This window comes from Nicotiana tabacum, chromosome 21, assembly GCF_000715075.1.
Source record: "Nicotiana tabacum cultivar K326 chromosome 21, ASM71507v2, whole genome shotgun sequence".
Lineage (NCBI taxonomy): Eukaryota > Viridiplantae > Streptophyta > Magnoliopsida > Solanales > Solanaceae > Nicotiana > Nicotiana tabacum.
In genome coordinates, this window is record NC_134100.1 from 24,397,820 (window position 1) to 24,413,411 (window position 15,592).

The following is a 15,592-nucleotide window of genomic DNA, read 5'->3' on the forward strand; positions in this document are numbered from 1 at the left end:
CACAAATTCAAAAAAGGAAGTTAGTTCATCTACTTATTCTTGATTGCCCGAACTACGCGGGTTTGATTCTCACCGGATGTGAGATACGTAGGCAACCCCCGCCGGGTCCAACCTCCCATTTTTTTTTGAAAATTAATAAAGTAGCAAAAACGCCAAAAGTGTATTTTTCTTTCATAGGGTCGGGTGACGCCATTTATATCAAAAACAGCCAAATGTTCCCAAAAGGAACCCGGAAGGCTGCCTTTGTACAAACGGCCACCTCTTGTTTTTTCACACAACCTTAAAAATCTTCGTCCCTGAAGTGCTGAGAGGTCGTGTTCAGAAATCCTCTTGAGGAAAGTGAGCATATGTTTTTTTTGTTTTGATCAAAATAAGTTTTGTTTGTTAAAATCTTATTAATAAATGTGCAGAATGAGCACGACTCCAAATGAACCCTTTGCAATCATGAATAAAATTCCCCTCCAATTGCGGCTTTGGTGGAATGATTTAGGCAAAGAAGGGCATGACGAAATCAAGAAATATCTGAAAGGCCTCACGAGTTTGTTGGATATCAGGCCACGGGGAGATATCATAAGGGCACTAGTCCCTCACTGGGATCCTGCGCACAATGTCTTCCACTTCTCGGACTTTGAACTTACCCCAACTTTAGAAGAAATAGCAGGGTATATCGGCAGTGCTGAGGCTCCATTGAGGCATAAATACCTGGTTGCTCCAAGAGCTGTGGCAGTACACCGGTTTCTGGACTCATTAAAGATAGTCAGAACAATTCGTAACCCTGACTTGGCAAAAGGTTTTTGCACTGTGAGTTTCATATACCAAAGATATGGTCACATAGGAGGATTCGACAAACCAGAAAACCAGTTGTGCAGCAAAAGTAACCGTCGAAAGTGGGATGAACATAGACGGGTTGCTTTTATGATAACTTTCTTAGGGCTCTTAGTGTTCCCAAGAAAAGACGGGAATATCGACATAAAGATAGCGGGGGTCGTCAGTACTTTGCTCACACAGAAAGATAGCACGCTGGCGCCCATGATTGTATCCGATATATTCCGGGCTCTCACGTCCTGCAAGGCCGGAGGAAACTTTTTCGAAGGTTGCAACTTGTTGTTGCAAATGTGGATGACTGAACACCTATGTCACCGAGCTCAGTTTCTGAGCCATGGATCCGCTGACAGGACCTGCATAGAGGAGTTCTATACCAGAGTTAATGAGGCCTACCTACCTAGAGGAGTTTCGGCATGGACCTCATATTTCCGTGCCCTCAACGCCAGTCAAATACAGTGGACGCTGGGTTGGTTACCGATCGACGAAGTTATATACATGCCAGCAGTCAGGCCCCATTTTCTCTTAATGGGACTTAAGAGCATTCAACCTTATGCGCCGCATCGGGTTTTAAGGCAACTTGGGAGATGTCAAATAGTGCCAAAAGACGAGGATTTAAGCACCCAGGTGATTGAGATCAGTCCCGATGGCCAGTTTCCTGAAGCAAGGGTTCGCCAAATGTGGGGCCAATGCCAATACTTAGAGGCAAATACTTGTGTATTGAATCGGACAAAAGGGGAAGTTTCGCCCGGATATCAGGCTTGGTACAAAGGGGAAACGTCATCCGCAAGGCCGGCTAAAAGACCGCACCTGCAAGAGTTTGCCAGATCCTCACAAGAGCAGTGGGACTGGTTGGCCAAAGAGCGGGAATATCTTGCCGAGACAAGCAAACTGAAGCAACAAGTTCAGGATATGAAGTTTGAAAGCCAATTACAGTCCGCTACCCACAAGGGAGAAAAGAACAGATTAATCAGAGAAGGCGAGATCCTCAAAGCTCAGATCCGGAAGATGAAAAGGGAGGCCGACAACCAACTGAGAAGTCGGGCGGATAAAAGATTGATAGCAGGGTTAAAAAATCAGGTTGCGTAAAGCCAGGAAGACTTGGAAAGAGCCAAGGCTAGCACAGCAAGATTACGAACCAAGTGGGCAAAAAGTACCATGGCCCGGAGGCAGCACCTGCAACAAGTCATAAGGGATTATGAAATGAGCATCGGGATATTAAGGAAAACGAACTCCACTCTGCATGATCGGATCAGCAAACAAGCACGAGATGCCCAGGCTGACAGAAGACGTTGTTACGATGCAATGGCCTGCATGGAAAGACAAATGGAGATGTTCCAGGATCAGCTTGCCGACAATGCGCAAGCACTAGGATTAAAAAACCGACAAATAAGGCAATTGTTCGTTGAAAGGGACAACATTCGAGGAAGGATCGACGAGATTGGGCACTACATCTACATGAGATGCCTAGCATGTGAGCAAATGCCTCGGAAAACCCTCCTTATTTCCATCATGGGCTGCGTCCACCGGATCATGAATGAATTGAAAAGCTTGCAGAGAGACCTCACACCTAGAGCCGCGAAAAGGCCGAATGATGCCTCATGGGCCCCTAAGTTGGGAAATTAATCTTCGGTTGAGTCCTGTTCAGGCTTTGTGCTTTCCCATGTGTTGTTTTCTTTTCTTTTAGCCAAATCAAGTTAAAAACTGTGGAGTCTGTACTGTTGCTATTCTTTATTGGAAGTAATTTGTAATAGCAAATTTTGATGATGAATTTAATGATTCCAAAAAAGAATTTTGTGTGTCTTTACCTTATGGCAGAACTACGCCTGGTCTGATTCGCGCGGGGACGTGATACGTAGGCAATCCCCATAAGATTCGACCGCTTTTAATAAAGAAAGAAAAAAAAAAAGAAAGAAAATACAAAAATAAAATAAAATACAGGGTTTCCCAAAGTACTTTAAAAAAGGGACAAATGAGTAAGTCGGGATGATGCATGTTGTTTGAAGCAAAACATGTAGAAACGGTTAACTGCCTAGGAACATTGCATCCTCTATGTGTTGTGATCAAATCTGTTAAAATCTAACGCTACCAAAGTTTGTTGTTGTCTGAATCCAGACAAGTTAGTTGTTAAAGAATTCTAGCAACACACTCTTACCAAACCAGATCCAAAGGACCAGTAGCAACAAGCATGACTACTTCAGAGAATAGTAACGAGGAAGAAAGGCCGATGAGCCAGTTGTTAAAAGAAGCAATGGAAAAGATTGAAAGGATGAGACTAGAGATGAATGCAATGCAGCTAGCTCTAGCCAAAGCACAAAAGAGCCCTGAGCCACTGGGGCACATGCCGGAATACCCTCACTCCGGCCCTTCAACAAGCCTCCCGAATCCCCGTTATCATCAGGAAAGAAGCCCACATGATTCCCAAGCTCCACCACCCCATCAACCTCTCCCAACACCAAATGTTCCCACTTTTATGGGACCCACATCAGCCACCCTGCAAAGATCAACCAGCGAGCCATTGTTTCAGGCTCCCGATACGCAATACTATCCCCCTGAGCCTACATTCCATGCCCCCGAACCACAGGCCTACAACCCGCACTTGGAGGTACCGGCAGAGATTGAAAAGCCGGTTAAAGCCCCTGAACAGGATGAGGTATTGAGGAAGTTCAAAAGCCTGGAGCAGTCCTTCAGGAACCTGCACGGATTGGGCAACCAAGTCAGCGTGGCTTACAAAGATCTATGCCCTTTCCCGGACGTCCAACTCCCGGCTGGGTTCAAGATGCCTAAGTTTGATTTATATGAAGGGCACGGTGATCCCATGGCGCATTTGCGGGGATTCTGTAGCAAAATGAGAGGGGCAGGCGGCAAAGATGAGCTGCTGATAGCTTATTTCGGCCAAAGTCTGAGCGGATCTGCGCTAGAATGGTATACCAGGCAGGATTCCAGCAGATGGTACACTTGGGATGACCTGGCGCAGGCTTTCGCAAGACATTTCCAATACAATATCGAGATAGTCCCTGACCGTCTCACATTATTGAGGACCGGGAAGAAGCCCGGGGAAAGTTTTCGCGAGTACGGGTTCCGCTGGAGAGAGCAAGCAGCTAGAGTGGATCCTCCCATGAGAGAGGGAGAAATGGTGGACTACTTCTTGCAAACACTGGATCCAACCTACTTTGGTCACTTGGTGACAACGGTCGGAAAATCCTTCAACGAGGTAGTGAAGATAGGGGTCATGATAGAAGAGGGTCTGAGGTCTGACAAAATCCTGAATTACTCGGCACTCAAGGCTACGACCCAGGCTATTCAGAGCGGCACGGGAGGTGCGCTGGGAAGAAGAAAGAAAGAAGAAATTGCCACGATTGAGGCAAGCAGTTGGGCCAGGTCTGGCAAACCCCACTACAATCAACCCAGGCCCCACGGGACAAACTACCCATACAGCCCACCACAGCACTACTATCCACCTCGAGAACCACATTTCTCCATACACCAAGCCCAGACATACACTCAGCCTCCGGTTCGCCCGCAATGGCGCGCGCCGGCTCCCCAGAACACATATGCACCACCCCAAAACACCTATCCTCCACCGAGGGCATATAGAAACCCTCCAGGGGTAGGCTTTCGGGGAAATCCAGGTGCTAGGAATGACAGGCTGCGGAAGCACAGAACTTTCACGGAGTTGGGAGAAACCTACACCGTTTTGTTCCACAAATTGAGGCAGTTGGGTTTGGTTAGTCCTGTCCAGACTCGAGAACCAAATCCCCCACCCCAGAATTTGGACCGATCAATAAGTTGTGAGTACTGCTCAGGGATGCTGGGGCATGATACCGAAAAGTGTTGGAAATTGAGGCATGCCATACAGGATCTTATTGATACCAATAAGATCGAGGTCCAGACACCGGAAGCTCCTAACATCAACCAGAACCCATTGCCAGCGCACCACGAGACTCACATGATTGAGTTGGTGTATGAGGGAGGAGAGTTGAGAAAACCCTCACAAACAGTGATGATGATCCAGGCCGCTCCGAAAGAAGGACCGACCAGTGGAGGAACAGGGGTACAGTCCCAGGGAGAAGGCGTCAAGCCGGTAGTGATATTGGGGAAGAGACCGTCCGCCATAACAAGCAAACCCGAGCCAAACAAGTTGGTAATATCAGGGACTCCGCCCACACCTGCAGTTGTGTTAAAAGGGGTATACAGGGAACTGGTCACAATAAAGCCCGCAGTTCAGTTGCCGATGGTTGATAGTAAGGCTGTGCCTTGGAAATACGAGAGGGCAGTGGTGATGTACAAAGGAAAACAAGTGGAGGAAGTTAGTTGTGAAGCGCAAGGACTGACTCGATCAGGTCGGTGTTTTGCTCCGGTGGAGCTAAGAAGAACCAACCCCGCTACAACCAAGAAACCTGTGTCCGAAGAAGAGGCTGAGGAGTTCTTGAGGAAGATGAAAGTGCAGGACTACTCCGTGGTCGAGCAGCTGAGGAAAACACCAGCACAGATCTCGCTGCTATCATTACTGATCCATTCTGAGGAACATCGCCGGGCCCTGATGAAAATACTGAACGAAGCTCATGTACCCAACGAGATTTCTGTAAACCACCTGGAAACCATTGCCAACAAGATTTTCGAAGTGAACAGGGTAACGTTCTCAGATGATGATCTGCCAGTGGAAGGTACAGAGCATAATAAAGCTCTCTATCTGACTGTCAAATGTGAAAACGCGGTAGTTACTCGGGTATTGGTGGATAACAGGTCAAGTGCCAATATTTGTCCATTATCCACCCTGAACCAGTTAAAGATTGACCACGGAAGAATCCACAAGAATAGCATCTGTGTCCGAGGATTTGACGGAAATGGAACAGCTACTGTAGGGGATGTTGTACTTGAATTGACCATCGGTCCTGTCCTGTTCACCATGGAGTTCCAGGTATTAGATGCCACAGTATCTTATAACCTTCTGTTAGGACGACCATGGATTCATGCAGCCAAAGCAGTGCCCTCCACCCTACATCAGATGGTGAAGTTCGAGTGGGATAGGCAGGAGGTCGTACTACACGGCGAGGACACGGCATGCACCATGGGTGGCGCCATTGTGCCCTTCATAGAGACCTATGATGACAAAGGTCCTTGGGTCTACCAGATTTTCGATACAGTGTCGGCAAACAAAATTTCTGAAGGAGAAATCATCCCGCACCCTAGGGTAGCCGCCGCGACAGTCATGATGGTCTCGGAAATGCTGGGTAATGGATTTGTGCCGGGAAAGGGCCTGGGAGTCGAGCTTCAGGGGATTGTCCAACCTGTCTCCCTGCCTAAAAATCTGGAAACTTTCGGATTGGGGTTCAAACCAACCGCAGCAGATGAAAAGCAAGCGCAGAAAATGAAGAAGAAAGTCTGGTATCTTCCCAAACCCGTGCCACGTCTCTCAAGATCTTTTGTCAGAGCAAGAGCCAAAAGGCCAGCGGTCCCAAAGATTCTAGGACCATTGATTGGTATGGATGGGGACCTGAATCAGAGTTTCGAGCGGCTATTCGCTGATGTCAGTATGGTAGAAGCTGGAGAAGGTTCCAGCAGAGCAGAGATACAGATTGTGGGGCCTGAGGCCAAAACCAACAATTGGACAGTTACTCCTCTTCCTGTCCGAGGGGAGTCTTGGTAGTAGGCTTTGATTTATGTTTTGTTTGTTTTGTTTTGTTCGGATTATTCCAGGGTGTAATCCAAATTTTACTTTTGTTTTGTAAAAGTGTGAACCCTTTTATCCCGCAAGTTTAATAAAGTTCTCTTCTTTTGTCCCATTTTAATTTTGTTTTGTTCTTTTTCTTTCTGAACAGTTCTCTTTTTACTGGTTCTAATGACATGGCATGCACAGCGGATCTTCGACCTAGTCTAATAAATCAATCTGAATCCGACTCAATGATGCAAGAGGTCGTTTGTGACGTTGAATCTGAATATGACGAAGATAAAGCCTTCGAAGAGATAAACCGAGAACTGTGCCAATTTGAAGAAAACCCAAACCTAACCTAAATGACACTGAGGCTGTGAATCTAGGAGACGCTGATAATGTCCGAGAAACCAAAATCAGCATCCATATTGAGCCGAATGTCAGGGAAGAATTGATCAAAACCCTCGTGGAATTCAAAGATGTTTTTGCATAGTCATACGACGATATGCCGGGATTAAGCACCAATCTAGTGGTTCATAAATTGCCCACTGACCCGGCATACCCTCCGGTCAAGCAAAAGCTAAGGAAATTTAAAACAGAAATGAGTGTAAAGATCAAAGAAGAGGTGATTAAGCAGTTGCAGGCGAAGGTCATTCGGGTCACTCGATATCCCGAGTGGTTGGCCAATGTGGTACCAGTTCCAAAGAAGGATGGAAAAATCAGGGTGTGCGTCGACTACCGCAACCTCAACAAAGCAAGTCCCAAGGACAATTTTCCATTACCCAACATCCATATCTTGATCGATAATTGCGCTGGGCGCGAGATCGGATCATTTATGGATTGCTATGCGGGTTATCATCAGATCCTAATGGACGAAGAAGATGCGGAAAAGACAGCATTTATCACGCCATGGGGAACTTACTGCTATCGGGTAATGCCGTTCGGGCTGAAGAATGCCGGGGCAACATACATGCGAGCAATGACTGCTGTGTTTCATGACATGATACACAAAGAAATTGAGGTGTATGTCGATGATGTGATCATAAAGTCTTGGCGTCAGGAGGACCATGTAGCAGACCTAAGGAGATTCTTCCAAAGACTCCGAAGGTATGATATCAAGCTTAACCCGGCCAAATGCGCATTCGGGGTTCCCTCAGGAAAGTTGTTAGGATTCATCGTCAGTCGACGGGGGATTGAGTTAGACCCATCCAAAATCGAATCCATCCGAGATTTGCCACCGCCAAAGAACAAAACAGAGGTAATGAGTTTGCTGGGTAGACTCAATTACATCAGCAGTTTCATCGCTCAACTCACAGCAACTTGTGAGCCATATTTCGGCTGCTAAAAAAGGATGTTGCGGTAAGTTGGACGGCAGAGTGTCAAGAGGCTTTCGACCAAATCAAAGGGTATCTGTCTAATCCACCCGTATTGGTCCCGCCTAAGCCAGAGAATCCCTTAATTCTTTATCTAACGGTCCTGGAAAATTCATTTGGTTGTATACTAGGGCAACATGATGACACAGAAAGGAAGGAGCAGGCCATCTACTATCTTAGCAAGAAATTCACAGTATATGAAGTCAAGTACACTCAACTCGAGAAAACATGCTGCGCCCTAACTTGGGTAGCTCAGAAGTTGAAACACTACCTGTCCTCGTATACTACTTATCTCATATCCCGTTTGGACCCATTGAAGTATATCTTTCAGAAACCTATGCCCACAGGGAGGTTGGCAAAATGGAAAATTCTGCTCACAGAGTTCGATATCGTCTATGTGACAAGGACAGCCATGAAAGCCCAGGCGTTGGCCGACCATTTGGCAGAGAATCCCGTTGATGAAAAATACGAGCCTTTAAGAACGTATTTTCCCGATGAAGAGGTAATGCATACAAATGAGCTGGAGTTACCCGAGGAACTGGGTTGGAAGCTTTTCTTCGATGGAGCTGCAAACGCGAAAGGAGTTGGAATAGGAGTGGTACTCATTTCTGAAACAGGACGCCATTATCCTGTTACGGCTCAACTACGCTTCTATTGCACCAACAATATGGCCGAGTATGAAGCTTGCATTTTGGGTCTACGATTGGCTGCGGACATGGATGTCCAAGACGTCTTGGTCTTGGGAGACTCGGACCTCTTGGTACATCAGATTCAGGGTGAATGGGAAATGCGGGATCTGAAACTCATACCATATCGACAATGCTTGCATGATCTGAGCAAGCGATTTCGATCGGTAAAGTTCAAACATATCCCGAGAGTTCATAACGAGGTTGCGGATGCATTGGCCACCTTAGCATCAATGTTGCACCACCCTTACAAAATGTATGTTGATCCTCTGCACATCCAGGTCCGTGATCAGCACGCTTATTGCAACGCCGTAGAAGAGGAAGCAGATGGCGAGCCCTGGTTTCATGATATCAAGGAATACCTCAGAATGGGGATATATCCGGAACATGCCACTGGAGACCAAAAAAGAGCCCTTCGGCGTTTGTCAAATGGTTTCTTCCTCAGCGGAGGAGTTTTGTACAAAAGAACCCCGGATTTGGGATTGTTGAGATGTATAGATGTCGGTCAAGCCACGACGGTTATGGCAGAGGTACATGCTGGAGTTTGCGGGCCACATATGAGCGGATATGTATTGGCAAGGAAGATCCTCAGGGCAGGGTATTATTGGCTCACCATGGAACATGACTGTATCACTTTCGTGAGGAAATGCCATCAGTGTCAGATACATGGAGATCTGATTCATTCTCCGCCAACAGAGTTACATACGATGTCAGCACCCTGGCCGTTTGTGGCATGGGGCATGGATGTCATTGGACCTATCGAGCCAGCAGCATCCAACGGTCATAGGTTCATTCTAGTAACCATTGACTACTTCACCAAATGGGTTGAGGCTAAAACCTTCAAGTCAGTAACTAAAAAGGCAGTGGTGGATTTTGTGCACTCCCATATCATCTGCAGATTTGGGATCCCAAAAGTAATCATTACGGATAACGGTGTGAATCTTAACAGTAGCCTGATGAGAGAGGTATGCCAACAATTCAAGATTACACACCGCAATTCCACCCCATATCGTCCCAAGGCGAATGGAGCGGTCGAAGCAGCCAATAAGAACATCAAGAAGATACTGCAGAAAATGGTGGAAGGATCTAGACAATGGCACGAGAGATTACCCTTTGCTCTGTTGGGTTACCGCACTACCGTCCGGACTTCCGTAGGTGCAACTCCTTATTTGTTGGTGTACGGAACTGAGGCCGTAATACCAGCGGAGGTCGAAATTCCATCCCTCCGGATTGTCGCTGAAGCCGAGATTGATGATAATGAATGGGTCAAAGCTCGATTGGAACAGTTGAGCTTGATAGACGAGAAAAGATTGGCAGCGGTATGCCATGGGCAGCTGTATCAGAAGAGAATGGTGAGAACATATAATAAGAGGGTACGCCCCAGGAAGTTTGAAGTAGGGCAGCAGGTATTGAAGAAGATCCTCCCACATTAGGTCGAGGCAAAAGGCAAGTTCGCCCCAAATTGGCAAGGACCTTATGTCGTGACCAGAGTATTGTCCAATGGAGCTTTGTGTTTGACGGATATCGAGGGAAGATGTGTTGACATGGCTATCAATTCGGATGCAGTCAAGAGATATTATGCGTAATTTCTTTGATTATGGCAATTATTGGTTCGTTTGTTTGTACTTGGTACTTATTGGATAATGAAATGACGGAGGCAATTCTTTCTTCTATCCAAACACTTTTTACCCTTGTTTCCCCTTTTTGAGCCTTAAGTTATTCTTTCATACCCCTCTTTTGGAATCACTAACGAAAAAGATATGAAAAGAGAAAGAAGAAGAAAAGAAAATTTTAAGAGAAAATGAAAAAAGAAGAAGAAAAAAAAAGAAAAAGAAGAAGAAGATAAAAATCACAAACCGTTGGGAACTACGTTTGACCTGATTCCTCAAAGAGGATACGTAGGCGCCTCACGGCTCGGTCATAGTGTGCATCATAGTGCACATAGTGTGCATCATAGTGTACATAGGTACGCATAATAGGCACAGTGTGCAAATGCACATAGCTCAACATAGAGTAAAAATAAAATCCTCCAAGCAAGAAAACTGGGGCAGAGGCTATGTTTTAAAATTCCAACAAAGGTTTGATTCCAAAAGTTGTAGCGCATCACCCATCAAAGTTATTTCATTTTTTTTATAAGCCTTTCTTTTAGCCCCACACCAAAACCAAAATCGACGTCCAAAAGACCTCCCGATCAATATCCAAGAGGTGCCAAGTCAGGCAAATGAAGCCGAGAATAATACACGGATCCCCGGCAAGGAAGAGGATCATAAAACTGGAAATGAATTGATAGTCCAAAGGAATCTCCAAAGATAGGGTCATATCAACAGCACTCCAATTCCCCGCTGAAGAAATCAAATGAGAGAGTCTTATCGGTGAAAACCTTCATAGGCACCATAAGGCGACGAAAGATGAGAGATATAAAACGAGAGAGTCTTATCGGTGAAAACCTTCACAGGCACCATAAGGCGCCGGGAGCTGAGAGAAAAGAGAGAGAGTCTCATTAGTGAAAACCCCTCGAAGGGCGCTATGAGGCGACAAGGCAGATCAGCAAAAGGGTCCGCGTTCGCAAAGAAGTGGACACTCATTTATCCCCAGTGAGTAAGACCATCAGGCTAGATGATTGACACAAATAGACTAGGTCGGGAATCTATGGTGCACGTCATGATCATAAGGACCAGTCATGTCATCCAGATAAGTTTTTGGTTCAGAAAGATTTTTCTCCTTTCCTACCTTTTTCATTTTTCTTTCTAAAAAATTGGTTTTGAAAAGGATCTTTCAAAGTTTACTACCAGAGACTGAAGGGGTCCAAAGGCAAAATACGAAAGGGATAGGCCAAAAACCAAGAATAAGACAAAAGGCGTCGAATTGCATCAAAAGAAGGGGGACCTAAAAAGGGCGGAAAGTGACGGGTGAAGGACTCGTGGACCAAGTTCCGAGAAGGTTTCCCCGCAGAACGTCGATAAATCACGAACCTAAGTCCGAAGTGGTCAAACTCCACAGGAAAGGGAAATTGATCCGATGTAAGATAATAGTCCCAAAGGTTATCCCCAGGCATACATTTCGAGATCAAGTCAGAAGACAATAAAACAGAGGGTTACAACAGGAATCTCCAGCAGGAAACAGTAAAAAATCCCCAGCACCGGGAAGCAAAAGGTTGCAACAAGAGGTCCCAGCACAAACTCAAGTGCATGAGTCAAAAGGAAGAAAAGCATCGGAAGGAAAGCACCGGAGGAAACACAAGCCGACAAGAAAGCAAGGCAACAAGAACAAATTTTAGTCTAGCCTAGCTTCTTGTTTTCTTTTTAAGCACGGTGTAACAAGGAGATCGGTAAGCAGTGATAACAGCATGCAACAGCAGTAACATTGCAGTCCCAGGGTAGTCACAGCTACCAAAATTTCCCGAACTACATTAACCTGATTCCCCTTTAGCCAGGGATATGTAGGAAACCTTTGAAGCAAAGGTTCAGTTAAATATTTTTCAAAAAATGCTTCACACGGAGTACTCGGATGGGCAAAAATCGCTCGCTTTATCTTTGCACGAACTCCCAAGGATCATATTGTAAGCCATCTGTAAGCACGTGATTTTTGCCCTATATGAGAATTACTCCCAAAAAAATTCAAAATCAAATGATTTTCCTCGGTGTGCAATTTTGTGAGATTTTGTGATATTTTTGGATAATTATTTGTATTTGTCTGTGTTTGCTTATTTGTTAAATTAATAAAAAAAAGGTCGCATTTTGCATGTAGGATTTAATTCTACAATTGTTAGTAATTAAATTAGTTTTACAAAAATTAAAAATTACAAAAATAGGCATCTTTTGCATTTTTAGCATTTAATGTCCAAATGAACAATTTTATGCTTAATTATTACTTAATTGTGCGTTAATTGTTATTGGGAGTTAATTTGCGCTTTTATAACTTAATTTAGTTCTTAATAATAATTTAAGTATTTTTATAATTTAGTTTTAGAAAAAAAAATAATAAAAATACAAAGAAAAATCGGATTGGGCCATTTCTTCAAATTTCAACCTCAGGCCCAAATAGTTGCCCAATCTTCCCCATGACCCAGACCACTTCAGACCGGGTCGACCCGGTCCGCCCCATTAACCCAAATACCCAACACCCCTTCTTCATTTTTTCAAAACACAAAACAAAAGAAAAAAAAAGAAAGAACAAAAAACCCTAAAAAAGACCAAAAACATCCGCCCCCATTTTTGGCTTCTTCTTCTCCAAAATACCAAGACCCCAAGCCAACCATGGCTACCTCCCCTTCCACACGAGCAGCTCCCATGGCTGCCTCCCCATCGACAACACACACACACACACACACATCGACAACACACACACACACACATATATAGACAACAAAACACACACGCACACACGCAGCAGCCCATCCATGGCTGCTGCTTCGTCGTCTTCCTATTTGAACCAGTCGAGCCAAACATATAGGGCGGATGAACCAGTCAAGCCAAACAGACCCAGCGCTGCTGCTTCTGTTTCACCTTCCTCATCGTCGGCCATGGATATTGTTGCTGCTCGAGCACAGTTTCTGCTGCGTCGACTGTTGCTGTTCCTCATCGACGACCTTAGTCGTTGAACGCAGCAGCATGTCGACGACCATAGCTGCTTCAGCTGCGTCTGCCATAGTCCGTCGACCTTGCTACGTCCAACGCCTTCTTCATCTTCTTCGTTTGCTTCGGATCGTCTCCGTCGTTTGTTCGTCGTTGAGTTCGTTGTTGAGTCCGGGCAGATTTATTCCCATTTGAAGGTTGTCGAAACAGTCCATACAATCAAATTCGTCGTCGTTCATCTCCGGTTAGTAGTTTTTGAGTTTTATTTTGTCCGTATTTTGTTTTGATATTTTCGAATCTAAAATCGGCAAATGTTTGTTTTGTTCATGTCTATGGTTAGATATTTGATTTTTTAGTCATGTTCATATGTTTTGTTAAATTAATTTTCAGATTTCAAATGGAAGTTAATTAGTTGTTTTTCATGTTTATTTCATGTTTGTATTGTTGTTTAAGTGAATATTTGTTAGTTTAATGTTTGTTAGATTCAAATTGAAATTTAATTGATTATTTCTTCAATTTGTTTCATGTTGTTATGTATTTTCCAGAAATTGTTAGTGTTGTTTGAGTCATGTGAATCCGTCATGTTTGTTGTTTGAAAAATAGATTTAGTTCATGTTCATCTTTGTTTGAAGTTCATGTTTAATCCAGTGATTTAATGTGAGTTTATGGTTGTTTTTGATTGGTTGATTTAATTTGAATCATACATTTTTGTTAATATTGTTGTATCCTTGCTCATCCATTTTGGTCTAAATTAACCAGGATTGGTTCCCGATATGGTTAATTCATTTCATTAATTTTTGAGTTGTGTTGTTCATCATGTTCATGTAATTTGTTGTTGAAGATTGTTGAGAAATTGGTCATCTTGGCTATATTTTGGTTGAGTTATGATTAATTGAGTGTTTAGAGCTGATGGGGGTAATTTGGTAAATTGCAATCCGTTCAGGGGTAAAAGGGTAATTGCAATAAGGTCGGAGGGGTAGTTTGGTAATTGAACATTATTTTGATTCTTTATGTTAAGCATGGGGGACAAATATAATGGGGTGGGGTTTTGATGTACTTGTTTAATATAATGGGGGACAAGACAAAACATAATGGGGAGGAATCTTGTACTTGTTTAATGTAGGCATGGGGGACATATTGTAATGGGTTGGGAATATGGTATTTATTTAATATAGGCATGGGGGACAAAGTTTAAAATAAAGAAAACATTAAGTAGTGGGACAAAGCATGCCATTGGGGGAATAATTTAGGGTTGGGAATTGAAGACTTGTCTTGCTATATATATAGAGTCATTCTTGACATTTGAAAAGAAAAAAAGATGGACTGAAAAGAGAGTTTAGAGAACTTAAAAATTAAGAGAGACTTGGAGAGTTGACAGATTTTTTACACTTGAGAGTTGACATACTTTTATACTTGAGAGAGTTTTTTTTTAGAGTAAAAGAGAAAGACAATTTGAACTTTCACTCGAACAATTCTGTTTGCTTTTCTTCGAGTGTTATTCAAAAGTCAGAAACTACTGCATCTCGTATCTTTCCTCTTCTCTGCTTTGATTGTGATTGCACTTTGGCATTGCTGATTTTTCAATCCGTTGCTGGGTTATTCTACTGGTTGTTACTGGTTTTGCGGTGTTGCTGAACCTGCTGTTGCCGTGTTATTACTGCTGCTGACTCCTACTTCTTTTGTTCTTGTACTGCTGTTTCCAGGTACACATTTGTACACTCTCGGCTTGAAGCGAAATGAAATATTAATCAGGCCCCCTGTTCCTATTGAATTCTTTTGTTTTGATCTGTGTTTGAATATTAATTTTCCTCTCTTTTGTATAAAAATGTAGCCGATTAATTAATGAGTAATAGAGTTGCATATGTATAGTTTCTTCATCTAATAATGTTAGTTTAAATTAATCGGAGAATAATTAATCTGTTTTGATATTATGGTCAATCTCATGTTCTAGTATTATTGAACAACAGAATATAAAATGAAAGCAGTTTTCCTTTGTACAAACTAGATCGCAATTTTCCATTCGCATTAGCCGTAAACTAATAACTAATAAGTTACGTTTTTCAGCATGTAAATAATTAAGAGATTTTCTTTTATTTTAGAGACGAATTTAATATAAAAATGTAGTCACTATAGGTTTATCCTTTAAAATAAAAATGAGACGAGCCTCGCCAAATAAATCACAAATCGCCGGGGCCCTCAATAAAATACATAACCATTGACTAGACTTTGGATTTGGCCGTTTAATGAACCTTCACGGCCTCTTCCTAAAATAACAATACGTTAGACTCTTTAGGACGCGCCTTAATAAATCTTACCTTCTTAAACTCGGGTGCACATTGATGTGACCCAAATCCAAATCTCAACGGAGTCGAAATGTGTTTCTAATCACGGGTACATTGATTGTAACGTGGTTCGAGATACATTTTCACAATGCTGTAATTCTTGATAAAAATAACAGTAAATGATAAAAGCGGTTAAAAGTTA